At 46.0% G+C, this 25,241-nt stretch overlaps 1 protein-coding gene across 2 annotated transcripts in view; it reads left to right on the top strand.

The window, feature by feature from the left end:
• The first annotated feature begins 4,855 nt into the window (after positions 1-4,855).
• The window catches only part of EXTL3 (exostosin like glycosyltransferase 3), a 133,467-nt gene continuing 113,081 nt past the window's right edge, over positions 4,856-25,241 (top strand). For both annotated transcript variants that reach the window (XM_077943359.1, XM_015145080.3), the window contains exon 1: positions 4,856-4,919. The gene's annotated coding sequence lies outside the window, so the exon portion shown is untranslated. The remainder of the gene's footprint in view (positions 4,920-25,241) is intronic.

Here is a 25,241-nt window from a genome sequence, read left to right on the forward strand (position 1 = left end):
GCCCTGTCCTATTCATGCCAAAAATTCCACCATGAATGAGTCATACCTGTTGCTAGCAACACCCCGTGCGGGGAAGGCGAGGACACAGAAAGAAGATGGGGCAGCTTCCTTCCTCATTTTGCATGGGGATGGCCCATGACTAGGGTCTCCAGTGGAAATAAGGTCTTATGCGGAGGGGAAAACATATGTGAAGTGTAAGCTGATGTTCATTGCAACATTATTCACGATAGCCAAAATGTGGGAACAATCCAAGTGTTCATCACATGAATAAACAAAAAGGAATGTTTATGTACAATATACAATAGTACAATATATATGTACTATTCAGCCATACAAAGAAATGAAGGTCAGGCCAGGCATGGTGGCTCACACCTGTAATCCCAGTACTTTGGGAGGCCAAGGTGGGTGGATTGCTGGTGGAACCCAGGGGTTCAACACCAGCCTGGGCAACATGACAAAACCCTGTCTCTACAAAAAATACAAAAATCAGCCAGGCGTGATGGCACATGCCTGTAGTCCCAGCTACTTGGGAGGTGAGGTGGGAGGATCACTTAAGCCCAGGAGATGGAGGCTGCAGTGAGATAGTGCCACTGCACTCCAGACTAGGTGACAGAGCAAGACGCTGTCCCCAAAACCAAAATCAAAAACAACAACAACAAAAAAAACAAGAAATGAAATTCTGACACATGCTACAACATGGATGAACCTTGAAAACATTATACTGAAAGAAGACAGACACAAATGGGCAAATATTGCATGATTCCATTTATATGAAATATCTAGAACATGGAAATTCATAAGACAGAAAGCAGATTCGAACTCACTGGGGTCTAAGGGGAGGGGGGAATGGAAATTATTGCTTTAATAGATATGGAGTTTATCTTATGGGTGATGACAAGTTTTGGATAGTGTTGATGGTTGCATAACTTTATGAATATAATTAATGCTATTGAGCTCTATACTTAAAAATAACTAAAATGGCAAACTTTATCTTAAATATTTTACCATAATAAAAAGGACAGTGAGGCCGGGTGTGGTGGCTCACACCTGTAATCCCAGGTACTTTGGGAGGCCGAGGCAGGTGGGTCATCTGAGGTCAGGAGTTCAAGACCAGCCTGACCAATAGAGTGAAACCCCATCTCTACTAAAAAAAAAAAAAAAAAAAAAAAGGTATATCATAATAATAGTAAAACTATAGATGTGACTCGAGATTCCTGGCATGGGAATAGACTGAGGGAACTATGGAAAAGAGATAAAATCCAGAGGGGGAAAAACGCAAAGGCCTAGAATTAGAAGCAAAAAAAGCTTGTTGGGAAATGGGAACCTGGGTTCAATGAAGTCACCAGGGGCTGGCAGTGAATGTAGCTGCTGGGGAGCTGAGTGGAGGTCAGATCAGGAGAAGCCTCATGTTCGGCACAAAAGAGGTTGAACCTGGCGCAGCAAGGTTTCTAAGCAGGAAGGAGCTTATGGCTGGTCAGATTTGACCGTGGGTAAAATCACTCCAGCAAGTGTGGGGGATTTATGGCCTGAGAACAGTGCTGAAAGCAGTGAGAGAACGCCACAGGGTCAGCCAGGCGTGAGAAAATAGGCTCTGGCCTCGCTCCCACTCCCCAGCAGCCCCTAGTGCTCCTAAGAGCCAGTGTGAGAAACAGGAGACCCACCTGTATCTCAGTTCTGATACCTGATTTAGCACGAGCTTCCCCTGCTCTAACAGGAGACCATATGGCCTTCTCGAGGCTCACCTGGATATCAAGTCTCTAAACTGGGGAGGAAGCCCACACAGAAATTACCTTGGTGATTAAAAAAAGAAACACCTGTGTGAGCCCTGGACCCTCTAACCTAAATATCTACCTTCCTGGCAAGGTCTCCTGGGGGAGAAGTGAAAGAAGGGGATTTTCCTCCCTTCTGAAAATTCAGATTGCCCCCCTTTTGCACTCCGAAAGAACACGCTTCCTCCTGGTGTGTTGGGGCTCCCTGCCATTCCCCACCCCTGCTGCTCCTCCCTGGACTGACCCACTGCCCATGGCTCCCAGCTCCCCTTGCCCACTGCTGCCAGGTGGAGGTTCTGCTCCTAACCCCCAAGGGCTGCTGCTTCTGTCTGCTTTTCCCCCATGGTGCTCCCAGATACAGCTCCCTGCCAGTAGCTTCTCCACTTTGAGACCCTGTTAACTCAGTCACCTGGGCCCCAGCTCCTTGTTCAGTGACTTCATGTCGGTAGCTTGAAATCAGCGAGGGTGGCAGTATTACAGCACAGGCATCTGCAGACACCACACATCACAGCTTTTATTTCTGGAGAGCCAGCTGTCATCCGTATCCGTACACCGCCGACAGGGCTTCTGGTTCTTGTAGACAGACTCCCGCAAGAAAAAAAACTGATCCCACAGTGCCAGGCAGGGCTTCAATACTCTGAGATCCACTAAGTCCCCACCACCTCAGGAGGCAGGGCCAGTGCTCCCTGACATTGTAGAACTTCCCATTTCACCCCTGTGGTCGGGCTAACTGATAGAGGTGGCTCAGTTCACAAGCACATTCTGCAGGCTCCTACGGAACTTGAACTAGAGCGCTGAGTTCTTCAGCAGGAAGGATTGTGTGTGCCATCCACGAATGGGGATGCTGTTTCCCATAACTGCCAACCCATGTCCTCTCATGTTCCTGGGGTTCAAATGCAAGGAGATGCTGCCCCTACACCCGTCTCAGGCATTTGGACCGGAGTCCAGGCACGTTAGATTCGCCATGTAGGCTTCATGGCCTCTAGGCTGTCTTAGCTCATTAACATCTCAGCGTTAAACTGGAAAGGCCAGAAAGGTGTTAAACAGAAACAAAAACATTGTAATCAATTTGGTTTGACTGTATTTAACCGTTTAGCTTTTCTTTTTATTTTTTTTTTAAGAGATAGGGCTCACTCTTATCCCCCAGCCTGGAGTACAGTGATGTGATCATTGCTCATTGCAGCCTTGAACTCCCAGGCTCAAGTGATCCTCCTGCCTCAGCCTACTGAGTAGCTGGGGCTATGGTGGGCCCCATTATGCCTGGATAACTTTCTTATTTTTGTGCAGACCGGGTCTGGCTATCTTGCCCACGCTGGTCTCTAACTTCTGAGCTCAAGCGATCCTCCCCTCTCAGCCTCCCAAAGTGCTGGGATTTCAAATGTGAGCCACAGTGACCACTGTTGGCTTTCTGAGACATTTAGGATCATGTACATTATTGTTAATTATGATTGTTTTTGTCATTCAGTTTGTGTGATTTTCCAAAGAGTACACTTTGAATCTCCAGGTGTGTTTGAATTATCCCCCTCCTTGCTCACTGACAGGCTGAAGTCCTAAGCCCCAGTACCACAGAATATGACCTTATTTGGAAATCAGGCGATTGCAGATGTAATTAGTTAAGATAAGGGCATGCTGGAGTAGGGTGGGCCCCAAATCTAATCTGACTGGTGTTCTTATAAAACGGGGATATGTGGACACAGGAAGAATGCCACGTGTACATGAAGCTGGCCATTTACAACCCAGGAGAGAGGCCTGGAACAATCTTCCCTCACAGTCCTCGGAACTGGAACCAAGGCTGCCCACACCTTGAACACAGACTTCCATCCTCCAGGGCTGTGAGACAGCACACGTCTGCTGAGTTAGCACCCCAGTTTATGGCACTTTCTGACAGCAGCGCTAGCTAACCAATACGCTCTCTTGCTAAACGTACTTTTCCGTTTGTGCCCCACCAGGGTTTGCAGACAAGCAAAATTGTCATGGTTCCCTAACGCCTCAGAATGTTTTCTTCCTAAGTCACTTTTTAAAATTATTACTTACAGTGAGGAAAAACTGAAATATTGCAATGCCATCTACAATTAGGATTAGTCCCAACCACTCAGAAACGTTAAAAACTGATCTAATAAAAATAAAGAACCTTAAGACGCATTAAACTCTTAAGCTGCTCAGAAGCTGCTGCTTCTGTTCGTGGACACGCAGATTTGCCACAGTTGACATCACTGGCCACGTGCTGTCTTGTGTTTGTTACTTAACATCGCATGACAAGTATTTCCACGTAGTGACAATGTTCATATCTTATTTAAGTAGCGACTTACTAGTCATTTATGTTCTCATTTTTCACTACATTTTTGTGTAATTTGTTTAATTCCATTTAAACTTTTTCCTCGGGGCATGTATGGGAAGAATTCGGGATTCCAGTTTTAGCCCCTGTCACACGGAACCCCGTTCTTCTCCAGACTGAGCTGATCTGTGGTTTCCCCAGAAATAAAAACGACGCATACAGGTTTCTCCCTTCCCTTGACGTCATTTCGTTTGACCCTTTGTAATGATTTTCCCTAGTTTCGAAAGCTTGCCCTAGTCTTAACGCTGCTTTCGCGTTTCCTTATATCGCTAAGCGGGAGGTGGCCTCGCACTCTAAGAATCTGGCTCATTGTCATGCTTTACCCGGACCCCAGCGACTCTGCGCCCTCGGCGCTCGGCGCCCTAGCCCACCGCCGCGTGCACCCGGGTGCGGGTGTTGTTGCAGCGGCGCCCGCCAGGAGGCAGCGCAGGCTCGGTGTTGGCTGCGACGTCCCACAATGCACCGGGCTCTGGGGCCTGCACTACCTCTTGAACCCAGCTGCCGGGCCTCGAGAAGGCGGGCCCACGAGCCGGCGGGGGCGGGTCCTCCGAGGAAAGGGCCGGGAGCCTACACGGAGGCGGTGGTCGGGGCGTTAGGGGGCGGGGCCGGGAGCCGCCGAGGGGGCGGTGGGCGGGGCATTCGGTCGGGGGCGGGCCCGAGAGCGACCGGGGGGCGGTGGGTGGGACCGGGACTGCCGAGCGCCGGGGCGGGGCCTCAGGGGGCGGTCCCGTGGAGAGGGCGGGGCCAGGCCACTGGCCCTGTTGCCGGCCGCAGTGGCAGCCGCTGGAGACCGCGGGACCTGGCGCTGCAGCGAGGTAGGGACTCTTCGGGATCTTCGCTTTCGGGAGTGGGAAGTCTTTTCTCCGTCGTGCTAATGGGAGAAGCGGCGAGCTGCTAAAATTTAGAGACGGCTTCGCACTTCTCGCCGTAGCCCGGGCTTTGCCCGGGGGATCGATTTTAAAACTCTTTGTCTGGCCCCGTCGTCTTGCCCGCGGGCCGAACGTGGGGCGCCTGCTCTGGGTGTCTGGGGCGGGCGATTGCAAGCTCGCGGTGCATGCCTCCTGCCTCGAGTGTGGACGTGAACTCCGGGGTGGGCTGGGCTGGGTTTCTGCAGAGGCGGGAATGTGTGAGAGCTGGGAGAGTGTGGCTGTCAGCAGGGGTCCGTATCACACTGTGGGCGGGGGTCCCAACCCCTGCTGCCTCGGGTACGGGGTAAGCGGCATCTGCCACCCTCCCGCCTCGCGCGCTGTCAGGAGGCGCCGTCCCCGTGGGTAAGCCCGTGCCGTGGGTGCCCTCCCATCCCTGCAGCCCCAAACATACCTACCCCAGAGGACACCACAGAATGCGGACCCCAAAGCCAGCTGTACCCGCGAGCCCCTCAGCACATCTAACTTTAATTTGGTATCCCACAATTGGAGCTTTTCAAAAGTTAAGTTTGGCAGATTGGAAGCCTGGGAATAGGGGGCGCTAGGAATGCTGAATTTTGTTGGTGTCTGTCCTCAGCCTGTTTCTGGGTCACCCTGCAAGGCTCCATCCGTTCAGTCTCACCCCTTGGTAAGAATGTCCTGCCCTGAAGGCTCCAGGCTGAAAGTCTAAGGTGACCCCATCTTTGCCTACTTTTCAAGGTTTGGCAAAGCACGTGTGTCTTTTGATCCTTATCCCCCATGTAGCATAATTCATGTTTTTAAAGGTATGTTTTTATTTAAAACCTTCACCCTATATTTTCATTCCTATAAATACGAATTGGTTGATTTTACTTGTTAACTCCTTTAGGTGTTTAGTAATAAAGGTTATAATTAGGAAAACTGAAAGATATTCATCAGGTAAACACGATCCTCCTTAACGAATTTGCTGATCATAAAAGGAAGCAGATGGGAAATCAGGCAAGCTTGGTTTTAAAACATTTCTGCCTCTGAGAAGGTTGAACTATTAAAATTACATTTATTGTTCATTCCAAGTCTAAAATGCCAGCAATGAACTCAGATTCCTTTTTTGCTAGACGTTCATACCTGTTGACTTGAGATAATAAAAAATAAGAAAATTCTCCCCATCCCCAGAACTGAAGAAAATTCTTTCAAATTGTTCTCACCTTACCTATCCCCAGGGAAAGGAGGTAAGTCTCAGGTTGTTGGGATTCTAAATATTTTGTTAAGCAGAAATTCCTGCTGGTCCTTAACTTTGCTCTGGAATTATCAGTTCTTTTTCAAAATGTGAATTATGAATTGCCTATTACATACAATATTCCACATCTCACATTAATATTCATTTAAAAGCGTTGTGAGGCCGAGCGTGGTGGCTCTCACCTGTAATCCTAGAACATTGGGAGGCCAAGGTGGGAGGATTGCTTGAGCTCAAGAGTTCAAGACCATCCTGGGCAACATGGAGAAACCTCATGTCTACAAAAAATGAAAAAGTTAGCTGGTATGGTAATGAGCACCTGTGGTCCCAGCTACTTGGTAGGCTGAGGTGGGAGGATCACTTGAACCTGGGAGGCAGAGGTTGCAGTGAACCGAGACCACCCCACTGCACTCCATCCAGCCTGGGTGACAGAGTGAGACCCTGTCTCAAAAAATAAAAATCATTGTGTATTTGTGAGTAAAAAGAAACAAATCTTTAAAAGATTAAAAACAAGAAAAAATTAATATATTTTAGTGATTACCATTTTGACTTCCCTGGAGCGACAGTAAACCCAAAAGATAAAACCAAAATCTAGTCATTAATAGTCACTGACACCATAAGAACTAGAAGGCACCATTTGAAGCTTAAAAAGAAGTTTAAAGACATCTTAAATTCAGACAATAACTTTGCACAGTGGTTTGCGAACATCGGTAAACCCATAGCCTCAAGTGATTCCTATGGAAAGACACTGACACTCAGATCAAGAAATTTAAATACAAATTCAGGGCTTACTAAAAAAATAAGCAGATCAAGGGTCTCCAACATCAACTGTAAATACACACATGTTAGGTTAATTTAAAAAATGATCCACTGTTTTTTACAAAATTCCAATGCCCATATGCTTCCAAAAAGGCACAACTGGCATAGTTTTTGCTTCTAAAGGAGGTAAACTTTAAAAACGGACCTGTAGTTACAGACTGGCACTTAGAGGAGTTAACATAAACAGGTGACTGACTCATCAATTACTCATTTTTTCTGAGGATTATTTACCTACTAAGTGCAAGACTGGACTCATAGCTTTAGCTCAGTCCTAGTGAAAACACTGTACATAGGATCTATTAATGGAGGCTGTGTCATCAAGACCTCAGAAGTAGGGGCCAGTGTATTTCTTAGACACTGATGAAACAGAAGCATCTCTCAGAAGAACCATAAAGACATGAGTAGCTCTGTGTTAAAACACATCATTTATTTGGAAGGGAGAAAGGAACAGAGAAAGAACAACAGAGAGGAACTCAGAGCATTTCCTCTGTGGCTTCCCCCTTTGTGGTGCCAATTTAAAAAAAAAAGTTCTTTATTGTCTAATGATACTAATTTTTAAATAATAGTCATGTAATGTGAGGCTATAGAAGCAGTTATTCTGAAGGAGAGTCACTCATACATGAACTATCCAGGTTTCCAATAATAAAAACATCACTCTATTCCTATTCATGTATTTGTTCAATAAACACCCTAGCACAGTTCTAGGATTAGGAATATGAAGATGAATAGTTTAACATGTGACTTTAAGAGGCTGATCTAGTTGGGGAAATCAACCCAGAGATAATTATAGTATGTACATGGTATGATGATAGATGTCTGCTCGTAGTGCTATTGGACCTCTGAAAAAATCAATGGCTGAAATTAGTATTAAAGGATGACTAAGTTTTAGCCAGAAGTGGGACGAGAGTGCTCCAGGTAGAGGGGACAAACATTAAGAAAATCATGGAGGTAAAGGCCAGGCACGGTGGCTCATGCCTATAATCCCAGCACTTTGGGAGGCCAAGGTGGGAGGATTGCTTGAACCCAGGAGTTTGAGACCAGCTTGGGCAATATAGTGAGACCACATTTCTCCAAAAAAAAAAAAAAAAAAAATTAGCCAGGTGAGGTGGTGTACTCCTATTGTCTCAGCTACTTGGGAGGCTGAGGTGTGAGGATCGCTTGAACCCGGGAGGTGGAGGTTACAGTGAGCTGAGAGATTGCACAATTGTACTACGATCTGGGCAACACAGTGAGACCCTGTCTAAAAAAAAAAAAAATTTAAATTAAAAAAAGTTTTTAAATGATGGAGATAAAGTACCAAAATATGAGGCCCAGAAAGATACAGAATAAGACTAAAGAAGGAGGAAGGGGTCACACCATAAAAAGTCTTGTAAAGGCAGGGGGAGCCACTGGAAACTTTGGTGGGAGAATAATGGGATCAGATCTGCTTTAAGCAGCTTGCTCTGAGACTTCACTGAAGAATGGACTTAGGAGGATAGGAGGCAGGAAGAGCCGTTAAGAGGCTGCAACGGTGATTAGGAAAGAAATGATGAGGGTGCAGCATTGGTGGAATGTGTGACCAAATGGTCATTCATGCTTAGACATTATCAGCTTTCTTAGACATGATTTCATTTGGTTTTTATAACCACCCTTTGGTTTTTGTAGGGTAGATTAATAGGCTCATTCTACAAGTGTTTACTTAGGTGTTTTGTGTTCACTATCCCTGATTCTTACAAAAACCCTATGAATTGAGCATTATTAGCCCATTTCCCAGAAGTGTGTACTAAGGCACCAGTGAGGGCAGAGGCACAATCAGCCCCAGGTGCGGTCTTTCATACAGGGCTCATTCTGAACAGCAGGTGGGTCCTTGCCTCTGAAGACGGAGGTGGGACAGCCCTTCCAGGTAAACCCACACCTCAGGCGCCAGCGTGGGAGTGAGACCGCAGTGCCTGGCTTCTCAAGCAGTGCTGTTTATGCATTTAAAAGTCCCCTGGCCTAGGGCGGTGGTTCACGCTTGTAATCCCAGCACTTTGGGAGGCCGAGGCAGGCGGATCATGAGGTCAGGAGATCGAGACCATCCTGGCTAACACCGTGAAACCCTGTCTCCACTAAAAATACAAAAAATTACCTGGGCATGGTGGTGGGCGCCTCTGGTCCCAGTTACTTGGGAGGCTGAGGTAGGAGAATGGTGTGAACCCGGGAGGTGGAGCTTGCAGTGAGCCAAGAGTGCTCCATTCTGGGTGACAGAGCGAGACTCCATCTCAAAAAAATTAAAAATTAAAAAAAAATAAAACAAAATTCCCCTTGAGGCTGGGCACGGTGGCTCATGACTAATCCCAGCACTTTGGGAGGCTGAGGCAGGCAGATCACTTAAGACTGGGCAACATGGCAAAACTCGTCTCTACAAAAAATACAAAAATTAGCCTGGCATGGTTGTGTGTGCATCTGTTGTCCCAGCTACTAGTTGGGGCTGAGCTGGGAGGATCTCTTGAGCTGAGGAGGTAGAGGCTGCAATGAGCTAGTATAGAAGTTCTGGAAAAAATGAAACATAGAATTATATGATCAGCAATGCCACTTCTGGATTTAAACCCAAAAGAATTGTAAGCAGGGATTTGAATAGATATTTGTACATCCATGTGCCTAGCAAAGTTCTTTACAATAGCCAAAAGGTGGCTGCTGCCTCAGTGTCCATGGACAGATGAATGGATAAACAAGATCTGTCAATACAAACAGTGGAATATTATTCAGCCTTAAAAAAGAAGTTCTGAGACATGGTACAACATGGATGAACCTTAAGGACATCATGCTAAGTGAAATAAGCCAGTTACAAAAGGACAGATACTATATGATTCTACTTGTATGAGATCCCTAAAGCAGTCAAGTTCATAGAGACAGAAAGCATGGGGGTTGCCAGAAGCTGGGGAGAGGAGGAGTGGGGAGTTAGTGTTTAACGGGTGCAAAGTTTCAGCCTGGGAAGATGAAAAAGTTCTAGAGAAGGATGATGGTGATGGTTATGCAACAATGTGAACATACTTAATGTCATAGACCATTGCACTTAAAAATGGTTAAGATAGGCTGAGCACGTTGACTCAACACTTGTAATCCCAGCACTTTGGGAGGCTGAGACTGGTGGATCACCTGAGGTCAGGAATTCAAGACCAGCCCGGCCAATGTGATGAAACCCCGTCTCTACTAAAAACACAAAAAGAATCTGGGTGTGGTGGCACGCTCCTCTAATCCCAGCTACTCGGGAGACTGAGGCAGGAGAATTGCTCGAACCCAGAAGGCAGAGGTTGCAGTGAGCCGAGATCGCACCACTGCACTCCAGCCTGGGCAACTGGGTGAGACTCCATCTCAAAAAATAAAAAGAAATAGTTAAGATAGCTGGGCAGGGTGGCCTCACGCCTGTAATCCCAGTGACTCAGGAGGCTGAGGCAGGAGGATCACTTGAGCCAAGGTTGAGGCTGCAGTGAGCTATCATTGCACCACTGCTCCAGCCTGGGCAACAAAGTGAGACCTCGTCTCTTAAATAAAATAAAAAATGGTGAAAATGGCCAATTTCATGTTCAGTCTATTTTACCACACACGTAAAAATTTCCATGGAACGTCACGTTATGATCAGATTTTCAAGGTCTAGGAGCTTGTGACAAACTTGTTTTTTGTTTGTTTGTTTTTTGAGACAGAGTCTCACTCTGTTGCCCAGGCTGGAGTGTAGTGGCACAATCTCTGCTCAGTACAACCTCTGCCTCCCAGGTTCAAGCAATTCTCCTGCCTCAGCCTCCCGAGTAGCTGGGATTGCAGGTGTACACCGTCATGCCTGGCTCAGTTTTGTATTTTTTGTAGAGATAGGGTTTCACGGTGTTGGCCAGGCTGATCTCCAACTCCTGACAGATTTGTGACAAGGAAGACTAGGAAATGCAATTGGGAAGATTAAAATGGGCATCTCATAGATCACAGCCCAAGGAAAGAATGCTGGCTGGATTCCTGGAGGACAAATCAGAGAATGAGAAGCTGAAAGGTGGCAGAGACGGCATTTAGTTCAACTTCTCTTTTTACAGATGAGAACAGTAAGGCCCGAGTTATCCAGTGACTGCCTAGGGTCACTGAGCAACTTCAAGCAAAGGGAGGATGTGAAGCCAAAACCTGTCCACCCTCCCCCATCCCCACCCTCCCATTCCCCCTGAAAGACAACCAGCGCCTGGTACTGAGAAGGAATCTCTGGGCTGACTGACAAAGCTGTGCTCTGGCTTGCTTTTCAAGCAGAAAACAAACCGAGTTTTTCATCTCCATCAGTCTTGCTACAGCATATTCATAGGACTACCATGGCTGAAGAGATTTGGGTGCTCAGAATTTGGTGTTTGGTTGCTGGCTGTCTAGGTATCAAGGTGAAAAAGTGGTGATGTTAGAGTGAGTTCGTTCATTCATTCATTCATTATCAAATATTTGAGGGCTGACAACGTGTCAAATATCTTTTCCAATTTCTAGTTTTTCTATCTAGTAACAACCATCTGCCATCTTTATTCTAGATGTTCTGCCAGTTGCCCTTGGACATAAACTCCTTTTATATAAGCTTTCATTGAGTCTTGGATGGGGCCACTCGGGAATAGGTAGAGTTGGAGGGTAGATGATATGAGATGAAGGTGGGCGGTACCAGATGCCAGACAGAGTTTCAGTTCCATCAAGGAAGCCACCCAGAGCTACAGGATTCCATTTCAGACGTGTGTCTAGGGGCTGTAACATGCAGAAGTGGAATCCTGTTAGTGTAACTTGCTCCAGCAGAGACCAGGTATGGGGATTGCCTGGAGGTCTTAATGCCTGCATGGATGTTCAGAGTGATACATGCAGCAGAAAACTCAAAAGACAGACTGAAAGGAGAGATATTCAGAGATAAGCAGAGATGCAGAGAGAGAGAGAGATGTGGAAGAGAGTGCAATCTGGAAGAACCACAATTTTCCTGGGATGACATCTCAATCTTGTGGCCTCTAAGGATAAAGCCAGACTGACTCGTCACAATGATGCATAAAGGTAGATAGAGCCTCTTTTTCTTTTTTAACTGATATGGTTTCGCTATGTCCCCACCCAAATCTCATCTTGAATTGTAGCTCCCATAATCTCCATGTGTCTTGGGAGGGACCTGATGGGAGGTAATTGATACATGGGGGCAGGTTTTTCCCGTGCTGTTCTCATGATAGTGAATAAGTCTCTTGAGATCTGATGGTTTTATAAAGGGGAGTTCTCCTGCACACACACTCTTGCCTGCCACCATGTAAGATGTGCCTTTGCTCCTCCGCCTTCTGCTGTGATTATGAGACCTCTCCAGCCATGTGGAACTGTGAGTCCATTAAACCTCTTTTTCTTTATAAATTACCCAGTCTTGGGTATGTCTTTATTAGCAGTACTAATACATTAACCCACTATTTGTACCTGCTTGCTTCCAGGAGAGTTGAGTTGTAGACTACACGATAAAACAACTTTAAAAATGAGGCACTAGGGTGGTTTAGTAAAACAATGACCAGCTTTGAAACCACTTATCAAACTCTGGAACCTTGGAAAAATTACCTAACCTACCAGAATGTTATGTTTCCTTATCTGTAAAATGCAGATAACAACAACTTTACAGAGTGTTGGGAGAATTAGAAATCCATTAGTGTTTTCATTCAGCATTTTCACTGAGTGCTACATTAGTGGCAATACTGTGTTAGGAGCAGAACAGGTAAGGACGGGTAAGACATGGTGCCTGCCCTTGAGAGGCTTATAACTGGGGCGGAGGAAGACAGACACGTAGATAGACAAGTGGGTGAGGTGTCAAAGAACTTTGCTGGAAATGCATACAGGAAAGAAAGAAGGTATATCAGGAAATGTGTGCAGAAAGAAGGAAGGCATGTCAGGAATGGCATGGGGCCAGGCATATAGGAGACACAGTAGATACTAGCTGTTTTTAAAATTATAAAACATAAAAATGATCAAAGCAATGAAGCAGAAATAAATCTCATGGGACACCTGAGATGAGACATTTTGGCAGAGAATTTGGCTTTAAGTCTCTTAGAAGCCACGACAGAAAAGGAAACAGGTTGGGTGACATCATTTTCTTATTCTAGTAAGAGAAAGTACACAGATTCAACTTTAGAGAGGACTTTTTTTTTTTTTTTTTTTTTGGAGCTAAATCAAGGAAGGATTTATCACGTGGACTCCCTTGAATATAATTTTGAAGCTGTGAACAGTACCATCAGTAACATTTTATGGACAGCTCTGATGGTTTTTATACCACGGCACTCCTCTTACCTTTGGTGGAAGCTCTCTGGAGTTATCACTGACGTGTAAAGTGGTTTACTGTTAGAATCCTGGTGTGCTAGGATTCTGGGAGAGTCACTTTCAGCAAGTTACCTGGCGATGAGTCATCAGAAGAACCTGGAGAAGTGAGAGGATTGGAAAAGTTCTCAGTGTTCTGAGCTTAGTTATTTTCTCTGTGCTACAGGGCAGAGGATCCCTTGGCATGAAATAAGAGCTAAGTGGTCCAACAGGCGTTGAAGTGTTAAAACAAGAATAGAATAAGTCCTGTGCTAATCCTGACACAAGATAGTAGGCTCTGGGGATGATAATGCTTACTGCTGATGGGAAGACCAGGGATTAGCAACCAACCAGGGAATATACTTCAGATAAACTAAACAGGAGGTAGGGTGATGTCATGGAAAAGGCATAGACTTTGAAGTCAGGTTTATCAGGTTCAAATCCTAGGTCTGCTAGTTGGTAGTTTCACAAATTACTTAATTTTCTGATCCTCAATGGGATATTAAGAGTTATCTTGGGCCAGGCATGGTGGCTCACGCCTGTAATCCCAGCACTTTGGGAGGCCGAGATAGGTGGTTCACAAGGTCAAGAGATCGAGACCATCCTGCCCTACATGGTGAAACCCCATCTCTACTAAAAATATAAAAATTAGCTGGGTGTGGTGGTGCACGCCTGTAGTCCCAGCTTCTAGGGAGGCTGAGGCAGGAGAATCGCTTGAACTTGAGAGGCAGAGGTTGCAGTGAGCTGAGATCGAGCCACTGCACTCTGGCCTGACGACAGAGTGAGACTCCGTCCTGCCCCCGCTCCCCGTGCCGCACCAAAAAAAGTTATCTTGGGCTGGGCGTGGTGGGTCACGCCTGTAATCACAGCACTTTGGGAGGCTGAGGCAGGTGGATCACCTGCGGTCAGGAGTTCAAGACCAGCCTGACCAACATGGTGAAACCCCATCTCTAATAAAAATACAAAAATTAGCTGGGCACCGTAATCGCAGCTACTTGGGAGGCTGAGGCAGGAGAATCGCTTGAACCCAGGAGACAGAGGTTGCCATGAGCCGAGTTCACGCCATTGCACTCCAATCTGGGCAACAAGAGTGAAACTCCATTTCAAAAAAAAAAAAGAGTTATCTCATATTTCTAGTTGTTTTGCCAATTAAAGATAAGGTATATAAACAATAATAATAGTAATAATAATGAGTGCTAACAATGATTGAGACCTTAGTGCAGGCCCTCTGCTAAGTGCTTTAACTGCATTATTTCATTTCTTCTTCTTCTTTTTTTTTTTTGAGATGGAGTCTTGCTCTGTTGCCAAGGCTGGAGTGCAGCGGTATGATCTTGGCTCACCACAACCTCTGTTTCCTGGGTGGAAGCGATTCTTCTGCCTCAGCCTTCCAAGTAGCTGGGATTTACAGGCGTGCTACCATGACCAGCTGATTTTTGTATTTTTTAGTAGAGATGGGGTTTCACCGTGTTGGCCAGGCTGGTCTCGAACTCCTGACCTCAGGTGATCTGCCTGCCTCGGCCTCCCAAAGTGCTCTGATTACAGGCATGAACCACCACGCCCAGCCACATTTATTCTTAATAATGCTTACTGCTGATGGGAAGACCAGGGATTAGCATGTACTCTCTATGGTACATACTACCATATGTACCATATGAGCAACTAGAAGATGCTCAGCAGATGGTATATATTGGTATCATTTGTTTCAAATTAATAAATAATAAAAATATTAAATCTGGCCCATTGTCTGTTTTTGTAGTCCATGAGCTAAGAATGGTGTATACATTTTTAAGTGGTTGAGGAAAAAAATGAAAATAGAGGCCAGGTACGATGGCTCACACTTGCAATCCCAGTGCTTTGAGAGGCCGAGGCAGGAGGATCACTTGAGGCCAGGATTTCAAGACAAGCCTGGGTAACATAGCAAGACCCCATCTCTACAAAAAATTTAAAAATTAGGCAGGTGTGTTGGCGCACACCTGTATTCACATCTACTCAGGAGGCTGAGGCTGGAGGATCACTGGAGCCTGCGAGGTTGAGGCTGCAGTGTGCCATGACTGCACCACTGCACTCCAGCCTGGGCAACAGAGGGAGACCTTGTCTGCAAAAAAATAATAAAAATAAAAAAATAAATCAGGCCAGGTGTGGTGGCTCACTCCTGTAATCTCACGTTGGGAGGCTGAGGTGGGCGGATCACTTGAGTCCAGGAGTTTGAGACCAGCCTGGCCTTCTTTACTAAAAATACAAAAATTAGCCGGGTGTGATGGTGGGCGCCTGTAGTCCCAGCTACTTGGCAGGCTGAAGCATGAGAATCACGTGAACCCAGGAGGCGGAGGTTGCAGTAAGTTGAGATTGCCCCACTGCAGTCTAGCCTGAGTGACAGAATGAGACTCTGTCTCAAAAAAAAAAAAAAGAAAAATTTATGACATATGAAAATGATATAAATTTAAATTTCTTTTCTTTTTTTTTTTTTTTTTTGAGACGGAGTCTTGCTCTGTCGCCCAGGCTGTGGTGCAGTGGCCGGATCTCGGCTCACTGCAAGCTTCGCCTCTCGGGTTTACGCCATTCTCCTGCCTCAGCCTCCCAAGTAGCTGGGACTTACAGGTGCCCGCCACCTCTCCCGGCTAGTTTTTTGTATTTTTTAGTAGAGACAGGGTTTCACCATATTAGCCAGCATGGTCTCGATCTCCTGACTTCATGATCTGCCCGTCTCGGCCTCCCAAAGTGCTGGGATTACAGGCTTGAGCCACTGCACCCGGCCAAATTTCAGTGTTTATAAGGTTTCCTTAGAACACATTCATGCCCCTTTATTTACATGCTGTCTAAAGATGTTACATGCCATCTAAAGCCATCAGTGCTGCATTAATCTTCAGTGGTTGTGACAGAGATACGAATGGCCTGCAAAGCCCTACATGTTTACTGTGTGGCCCTTGACAGAAAACGTTTGCTGATCCCTGATTTAGAACAAGACTTCCAGGGGCAGCTACAGAACAGAAACTCAGCTGACCTCTGTGTAAGCAAGATCGCCCAGGGGTGACTTTTCAGACATGGAATCCGGTAGGAGCAGAAATCCCATCTGCCCCCTTGTTGAACCCATGGACAGGGCCTGTGCTGGGCAGTCCCGACATGCACATGGGCCGGGTTGAGGAGAGAAACAGGGCTGGGGCCAAGCCCATCTAGGGCCAGAACTTAGTGGAGCAGGCTGAGAAATCTGGGATCTCTGAGCTTTTTGTTTCTATGCTTTCGTATTTGATTGCTTTTCCCTTTGTATTTTAGCAAAAATTCTCTTTTAAAATTCTCATTGAAGCTAAACCAAGGAGGAGAAATGATTGATTCACATCTGGGCCAGGAGAGAGTCCAAAGTTCTTCATTGTTCTTAAGCCATGTTGTGTCTGCCTGGCCCCTGTCACTTCCTTGTCGGGACTCCCCTCCTGATCACTCCCTATACCCTGGCTCTGCCCAGGCCCTGCAGCTCGCAGCACCCAGGAAGAAGTCTGCTGCACCCTTCATGCTGTTTTATTCTCTGCTGGTCCCTCTGTTTCCTACCCCTCCACACCTTCCCAGCCTGGCGGAATCCTCAGTCTTCAAGATTCTGCTGAAGTGCCACCTCCTCCTCCAGGAGGCCCTCCCTGGCTCTTTCTGCCCATCCGGAAAGAGATGACCACATCTGCTTTTTTCTTTTTTCTCTCTTTTTTTTTTTTTTTGAGATGGAGTCTCACTGTGTTGCCCAGGCTGGGGTGCAGTGGTGCAATCTCAGCTCACTGCAACCTCCACCCCCTGGGTTTAAGTGATTCTCCTGCCTCAGCCTCTGTAGTAGCTGGGATTACAGGCAGGCACCGCCACACCCAGCTAATTTTCTTTATTTTTAGTATAGACAGGTTTTGCCATGTTGGCCAAGCTGGTCTTGAACTCCTGACCTCATCTGCTCGCTTCGGCCTCCCAAAGGGCTGAGATTACAGGGATGAGCCACCGCGCCTGGCTGACATCTGCCTTTTTGCCACACTCTACCTCCTATCCTACCACCTGTCACTCTGCATGGGCGATGTCCACTGTCCATGGATTCTTTCCCATTAGGGATGACATTATAAGCTTAGCACCCTACACGGCTCCTGGACCATGGTAACCTGGAATGTGTGAAGGCTGAAAATGAGGATCAGAGTCCTCTGAAGGACTGGGAGGAATGAACTTTCTCACTCAAGAACTAGAAATTCCTTAATAAGAGATGATGGTGATAAATGGAAACTCAAGCAAGGAAGGCCTAGGGTGGCAATATTCCTGGCTGGGCTTTTTTCTTTTCCCTTATGTGAAGGATATTGAATAATTCAGTAGGAAATACCCTTAACTATAAAAGACAGAAAGCACTAAGCAAGGAATGGTGGCACGCACTTGTAGTCCCAGCTGCTCAGGAGGCTGAGGCATGATCACCTGAGCCAAGGAGTTTGAGACCAGCCTGGGCAACATAGCAAGACTGGTCTCTAAAAAAAAAAAAAAAAAAAAATCTGGGTTTAGTGATGTGCACCTGTAGTCACAGCTCTTCAGGAGGCTAAGGTGGGAGGATCACTTGAGACCAGGAGTTCGAGACCAGCCTGGGCAACATAGTGAGACCCCCGACTCCAAACAGACACACACATACACACACACTAATCAAACAATATTCATGTAATACCTCTCCAAGGACTTATAGCACAAGACTACATTGTAATTCAGAGAAGACATTTCAGGAGGGGCTGAGACAATATTGTGCAACAACTTTGTTGATGATAAAATATAAGGATAGAATTTTCTTTTCTCTTTTCTTTTCTTTTCAATAGAGATGGGGTTTTGCCATGTTGGCCAGACTGGTTTTGAACTCCTGAGCTCAAGCAATCTGCCTGCCTTAGTCTCTCAAAGTGCTGGCATTACAGGCGTGAGTCACTGCCCCTGGCAGAGGATAGAATTTGAAAAATGCAAATGTTGGCCTAGCACGGTGGCTCACACCTGTAATCCTAGCACTTTGGGAGGCTGAGGCAGGTAGATCACCTGAGGTCAGGAATTCAAGACCACCCTGGGCAACACAGTGAAACCCCGTCTCTACTAAAATACAAAAAAATTAGCTGGGTGTGGTGGTGCGCACCTGTAGTCCCAGCTACTTGGGTGGCTGAGGCAGGAGAATCGCCTGAACCCAGGAGGCAGAGGTTGCAGTGAGCTGAGATTGCACCACTGCCCTCTAGCCTGGGCGACAGAGCGAGACTCCATTTCCAAAAAAAAAAAAAAAAAAAAAAAAAAAAGCAAATGTCTAACTTGGCCAGGAGATAAGATCTTTCAAGTACACATGAGCTCTTATCACTCTCAACAGAATCTTGTCACAAGACAAGGAAGGATTTGGGGCTGGAAGGATCTTAACTAATAGCCTCTTGTTATCTGCTCTCTCCAAGGGCAATATCTGCCCTTAAGAGAATGGTTGTCTGTAACTTTGACCTCAGCTGGGTGATCACTGAGCTCTCAAGACCTTTATCTTATAAGAACAGTTTGAGTTGGTTTTTTCATACTCTCACTCTAGCCTAGGAATCCTTTCGGCCACTTTGGGCCTGTTGTGAGTTCCTAGGGTTGCAGATCCCCATGAGCTTGCCCGTTTACTCTGCAGAAAACTTAGTGTTATAGCAGGTTGGCGCATGGTGGCTTATGCCTATAACCCCAGCACCTTGGGAGGCTGAGATGGGTGGATCACCTGAGGTCAGGAGTTCGAGACCAGCCTGGCCAACATGGTGAAACCCTGTCTCTACTAAAAATACAAAAATTAGCTGGGCATGGTGGCGTGTGCCTGTAATCCCTGCTTGAATCCAGGAGGCAGAGGTTGCAGTAAGCTGAGATCCTGCCACTGCACTCCAGCCTGGGCAACAGAGCAAGACTGTCTCAAAAAAAAATCAAACAAACATAGTGTTATATCAGCCAACCTAAAGGTTCCTCTTTCAGGTCATTAATGAAAAATGTCCCAGTAATAACATTTCTTTATAAAAGAAACCTTTTATAAATCAGTCGTTTTATTGTAATCAAACTTCTAGATTCCATTCTTTCTCATCAGGTTCTGGTAAAATGGGAGCAGTTTCTATGATCAACGGGACTCTCCTAGCTTAGTCTATTTTCTAGCCAGCTTTCTCTCTCTCCTGTTCTTCACAGCAGATTTTCAAACACCCCCATTCCCCTTAAACCTCCCAGGTTCCCATCACTCCCGGCAAAGAGCCAGCTGGCTACTTTATGGAGATAGGAGAGACAGTCAGTTCCTGCTGCCGTCCAGGTGCATCTGAGCAAGTTTTTCTCTCTTTCTATCTCATTCCAGCTGAAGAAGTATCACTCCTTTGATTAGGGCCAACCTTTGAATCTGTCGATTGAGTAAGCATGGTAGTGGTCTGTGTCTATAATCCCAGCTACTCAGGAGACTGAGGTGGGAGGATCACTTGAGCCCAGGAGTTTGAGACTAGCCTGGGCAACATAGCAAGACCCCATCTCTAAAAAAAAAAAAAAAGAAAAATCAATCAATCTGTGGATTGGCCTGTGCTCTAGGCCTTCTCCCTCCTTTAGGGTCTCTCTCATTGATGATCACCTCTCCTGCATCCTTCTTGGCCTTTACACCTTGTCCCATCTCATCCGTCAAAGTCTGTCTTCCTCCAGCAACCCGCCCCTTCACAGCCCAGCTTCTTGGCTTAGAATTATTTCTCTCCAGGGACCTCCTTCCTCTTCGGCTCCCCAGCTGCCTTCACTCTGGCTTCTGTTCCCCTGGCTGCACTGAAACCATCCTCGCAAAAGTCACAACCACTTTCCTGCTGCTAAACCCAATGTATGTGTCTTAGTCCTTATCTAACTTATCTCCCGAAAGCACGTGTCTTTGAGAAATTCTCTTCTGCTGGCCCTGTCCTCTCCCACTTTCTTTCCTCCTTTTCCTCGTGCTGTTTGTTCTTGGTCTCATCTTCCTGGATCTCTTCTTCCATGGCAGTTCTGCCCCGGGCCCCCTACTCTCCCTGTACCCATCTTCTTGGAAATCTTTTGGTTCCAAGTGACAGAACCCAAATTCATGGTTTTGTTGGTAGTGGTGTTTTGCTTTGTTGGTTGTAACAGCCAACCAAAGGGATAGTTGAGTTTATGGAGTTATTTATGGTTGCACAATTAGCTCCATAAACTCAACCAACTAAAACACCACTACAAACGAAACCTATGACAAAGGAAATGCATTGTTTCACGCATCTGAAAATCCAGAGGTAGATCTGTGATATCTGGTCCAGAGACATAAAGTAAGGTCGTCATGCTCAGCCTCCCTCTGCCTGTCTCTTGGTTTGTTTTTCTGTTTGCTTCATTCTCAGGCAGCCTCTCTCCAAGTGATGGCAAAATGCCTGCCAGCATCTCCAGGCTGAGACCCAGTCCTCTTAGCAAACACAAGACAATCTTCTACCCAATTTCTTTTTTTTTTTGAGACAGAGTCTTGCTCTGTCGCCCAGGCTGGGGTGCAGTGGCCGGATCTCAGCTCACTGCAAGCTCCGCCTCCCGGGTTTAGACCATTCTCCTGCCTCAGCCTCCCGAGTAGCTGGGACTACAGGCGCCCGCCACCTCGCCCGGCTAGTTTTTTGTATTTTTTAGTAGAGACGGGGTTTCACCGTGTTAGCCAGGATGGTCTCGATCTCCTGACCTCGTGATCCGCCCGTCTCGGCCTCCCAAAGTGCTGGGATTACAGGCTTGAGCCACCGCGCCCGGCCTCTTCTACCCAATTTCTTAAGCTGGAAGTCTAGGATTCTTTTTTGTTTTGTTTTGTTTTGTTTTGTTTTTTGAGATGGAGTTTTGCTCTTATCACCCAGGCTGGAGTGCAATGGTGCAATCTCAGCTCACTGCAACCTCTGCCTCCCAAGTTCAAGCGATTCTCCTGCTTCAGCCTCCTGAGTAGCTGGGATTACAGGCATGTGCCACCACGCCTGGCTAATTTTGTATTTTTGGTACAGACGGGGTCTCACTGTTGGCCAGGTTGGTCTTGAACTCCTGACCTTAGTTGATCCGCCCACCTCAACCTCCCAAAGCACTGGGATTACAGGTGTGAGCCACTGAGCCTGGCTAGGAATAATTTTTTTTTTTTTTTTTTTGAGATGGAGCCTCACTTTGTCACCCAGGCTGGAGTGCAACGGCGTGATCTTGGCTCACCACAACCTCCGCCTCCCGAGTTCATGCAATTCTCCTGCTTCAGCCGCCCAAGTAGCTGGGATTACAGGCGCCCACTACCACACCTGGCTAATTTTTGTATTTTTAGTAGAGACAGGGTTTCACCATGTTGGCCTGGCTTGTCTCGAACTCCTGACATTGTGATCCGCCTGCCTCGGCCTCCCAAAGTCCTGGGATTACAGGTGTGAGCTGCCGCACCTGACCAGGAATAATTTTTGACTCCTCTTTCCCAACATTGGCTTAGACACCAAGTCCAGTCCCAGGTTCTCAATCTCTCTGCATCCCTGCTGCCAATAATCTCATTCAGGTCACTGTCCTTTGTCTCCATCCCTGTCTGACCCCCGGGGGGTTTCCTGCCTCAGCTCCTGCTGCTTTGCACTCCACTCTTCCCATCACAGCTGGGACCATCTTTTGAAAACATTAATCTGGTCCCATCCCTTCAATATACAAAGTCCTCATTAGCAGGAAGCTGAAAGCAAAACTCCCTGTTATGTTTTCTGTAAGGCGCTGCCTGCTGCGGCTCCTGCCTGCCCCTGCCCGCCTACCTCTTTATACTTCCCCTCTTGGTCCCTGTGATTTGGCTTCTGATGCCAGATGAGCCACTCCCTCCCAGTTCTCTCTCCATCCTACTCCACCTGGACTGTTCTCCTCCTGAGTCCCTCCTGACAGCTGATTTTTGGGTCATAGTTAGACATAACTTCACCGAGGACAGCCTTTCATACTGCAGTATGTATATACTCTTCCTGTTAGAACATTCTACTTTTTCCATCTTAGTACTTATCACCCTTTCTTGTAATTGCTTTTAAATCATCCATACTTTTGGGTTGGGCGCGGTGGCTCGTGCCTGTAATCCCAGCACTTTGGGAGACCAAGGTGGGCAGATCACTTGAAGCCAGGAGTTCTAGACCAGCCCAGCCAACATGGCAAAACCCTGTCCCTACTAAAAATACAATTAGCCAAGTGTGGTGGTACGTGCTTGTAATCCCAGCTACTCAGGAGGCTGAAGCAGGAGAATCACTTGAACCCAGGAGACGGAGGTTGCAGTGAGCTGAGATCACGCCACTGCGCTCCAGCCTGAGCAACAGAGTGAGACTCTGTCTCAAAAAAAGAAAAAAAAATCCATACCCCTCTGCAGACTCTAAGGATCACAAGGGCAGATATTTGCTTTGCTTTATGAAATATCCCCAATATTACAGAATAGAACTCAATATGTATTTGTTGACTTGTACCATAAAATGAGATGCAATTGTGTTAGTGGTTTTCCAGTTCTCTTCTAGATTTTAGAATTTAGATTGATTCCATAAACTGGAAAAATCTAAAAATATAATATCTACTCTTTCTCTTTATTTATATGCTTATTGTTCCCCCTTAACAAACGGTAACATTTGAGAATTGAAAAGATCGTAGTAAAATCTAGCACTAATTCACTTCATTTGACAGCTTAGGAAGGGAAGGCTCAGAGGGTCTCTGTAACTTGCAGAAACCACAGAGCTATTTATGGTTGCATAATTCGATCCATAAACTCAAACTCAGAGCCCCCAACTTTCAGTCCAGGGCTTCACCATGGTATTAACACTTTTATTAGCATTTTTATGTATTTTTAATTTATTATTTTTTTGAGACAAGGTCTTGCTTTGTTGCCCAGGCTGGAGTGCAGTGGTGCGATCATAGCTCACTGCAGCTTCGACCTTCTGGTCTCAAGCAGTTCTCCTGCCTCAGCCTCCCGAGTAGATGGGACCACAGGCATGTGCCACTACACCCGGCTAATTTTTATATTTTTGTGGAGATGGGGGTCTCAATATGTTACCCAGGCTGATCTCAAACTCCTGGGCTCACATGATCCTCCTGTCTCAGTCTCCCAAAGTGCTGGGATTATAGGCATGAGCCACTGCACCTGGCTGTCACTAGCACTTTTAACAGACTAGTGTAGTATGATTTTTTTTTTTTTGTATTGATACAAAGGAATCTTATTGCTTATAGCCTCATGTTTTACTTTTTAAAATGTACTTTTGGATCCTGTACATCTCAATAGATTTTCAGGAGGAAAATCACTGCCAGGTCTATAGACGCCTGGGTATCCTCTAAGGTTCTGTGCTCACGGGTTGGGTTAATATCTAACACATTGCTCAGAGAGAGCCAGATGTTACACACTGCATTCAGTTCTCCTTCAGTTTCACCTCACAAGGATAGTGACTGAGTAGATGCCATCTGGATTTGATGATCTGGTGAATGCTTATATTGTGTAAAAGAAGTAACAGACTTTGGTTTAACTCTTTGTATTAACTGTTCCCCATTGCTTCTGTGAAATCTACAGGACACACTGTTAACTTTACAGGGGCAATGGAACAGTCCATTACGAAATATGAGCTTGAAAAGAAAGTTGTTTCTGTAAGTTAAGGTTTGGAAAAGACCAAGCAAGAGTAACAGTCGAAAAATAATTATTTTAGAATTGGGTATGGATTAAAAAAACAAATATTGGGGAAAAGTATTTAGTTAATTTATTTTTTTTTTAAGACGGAGTCTCACTCTTTCCTCCAGGCTGGAGTGCAGTGGCACAATCTCAGTTCACTTCAACCTCCACCTCCCGAGCTAAAGTGATTCTCCTGCCTCAGCCTCCAGAGTAGCTGGGATTACAGACGTGTGCCACCAAGCCTAATTTTTGTATTTTTAGTAGAGATGGGGTTTCACCATGTTGGCCAGGCTGGTCTCAAACTCCTAACCTCAAGTGATCACCCCGCCGACCCCCGTGGCCTCCCAAAGTGCTGGGATTACAGGTGTGAGCCATGGCACCTGGCCATAACTTTTTTTTTAAATTTTTAATTAAAAATTTAGGCCAGGCACAGTGGTTCATGCCTGTAAATTCTAACACTTTGGGAGGCCTAGGTGGGCAGATTTTTGAGTCCAGGAGTTCGAAACCAGCCTGGGCAACATTGTGAAACCCCATCTCTATAAAAAAATACAAAATTAGCAGGGGCATGGGGACATGCACCTGTGGTCCCAGCCACTTGGGAAGCTGAGGCAGGAGAATCACTTGAGCCCAGGAGGTAAAGGCTACAGTGAGCCAAGATTGCACCACTACACTCCAGTCTGGGTGACAGAAACACTGTCTCAAAAAAAAAAAAAAAAAAAAAAAAAAAAAGGGCTAGTTGTGGTAGCTCATACCTGTAATCCCAGCACTTTGGGAGGCTGAGGTGGGAGGATTGCATGAGCCCAGGAGTTCGAGGCTGCAGTGAGCTCTGATTGTGCCACTGCACTCCAGTCTGGGAGACAGAGCAAGACCCTAGCATTACAAAAGAAATGTTTTAAGAAAACCAAAAGTAGAACCGATTGACCAATATATTATGAAACTCCAGTGAATGGACCTATTCCAAAAGGAAATTTCTTGGCCACAGATTGCACATAATTGTTCTTCAAATGTTAATTTTTTTTTACCATTAACTTTTTTTTAACGTTGAAATTTTATTTTAAAAATTGACATGCAAAAAATTGACTTTTGGGATATATAGTTATAGACTTTTTAATTTTAAATTTAGCGTGTAGAAACTACTTCTAAAATGACTTTTATATAAATATTGAGTAGATGCAAAAGAAAATGTGCAATACAGGTGTAGGGTATAGAAACAATACTACGTTGGGCCAGGTGTGGTGGTTCACGCCTATAATCCCAGCACTTTGGGAGGCCGAGGTGGATGGATCACTTGAGGGCAGGAGTTTGAGACCATCCTGGCCAACATGGTGAAACCTCATCTTTACTAAAAAGA

Source organism: Macaca mulatta, chromosome 8, assembly GCF_049350105.2.
Source record: "Macaca mulatta isolate MMU2019108-1 chromosome 8, T2T-MMU8v2.0, whole genome shotgun sequence".
In the NCBI taxonomy this organism is placed as follows: domain Eukaryota; kingdom Metazoa; phylum Chordata; class Mammalia; order Primates; family Cercopithecidae; genus Macaca; species Macaca mulatta.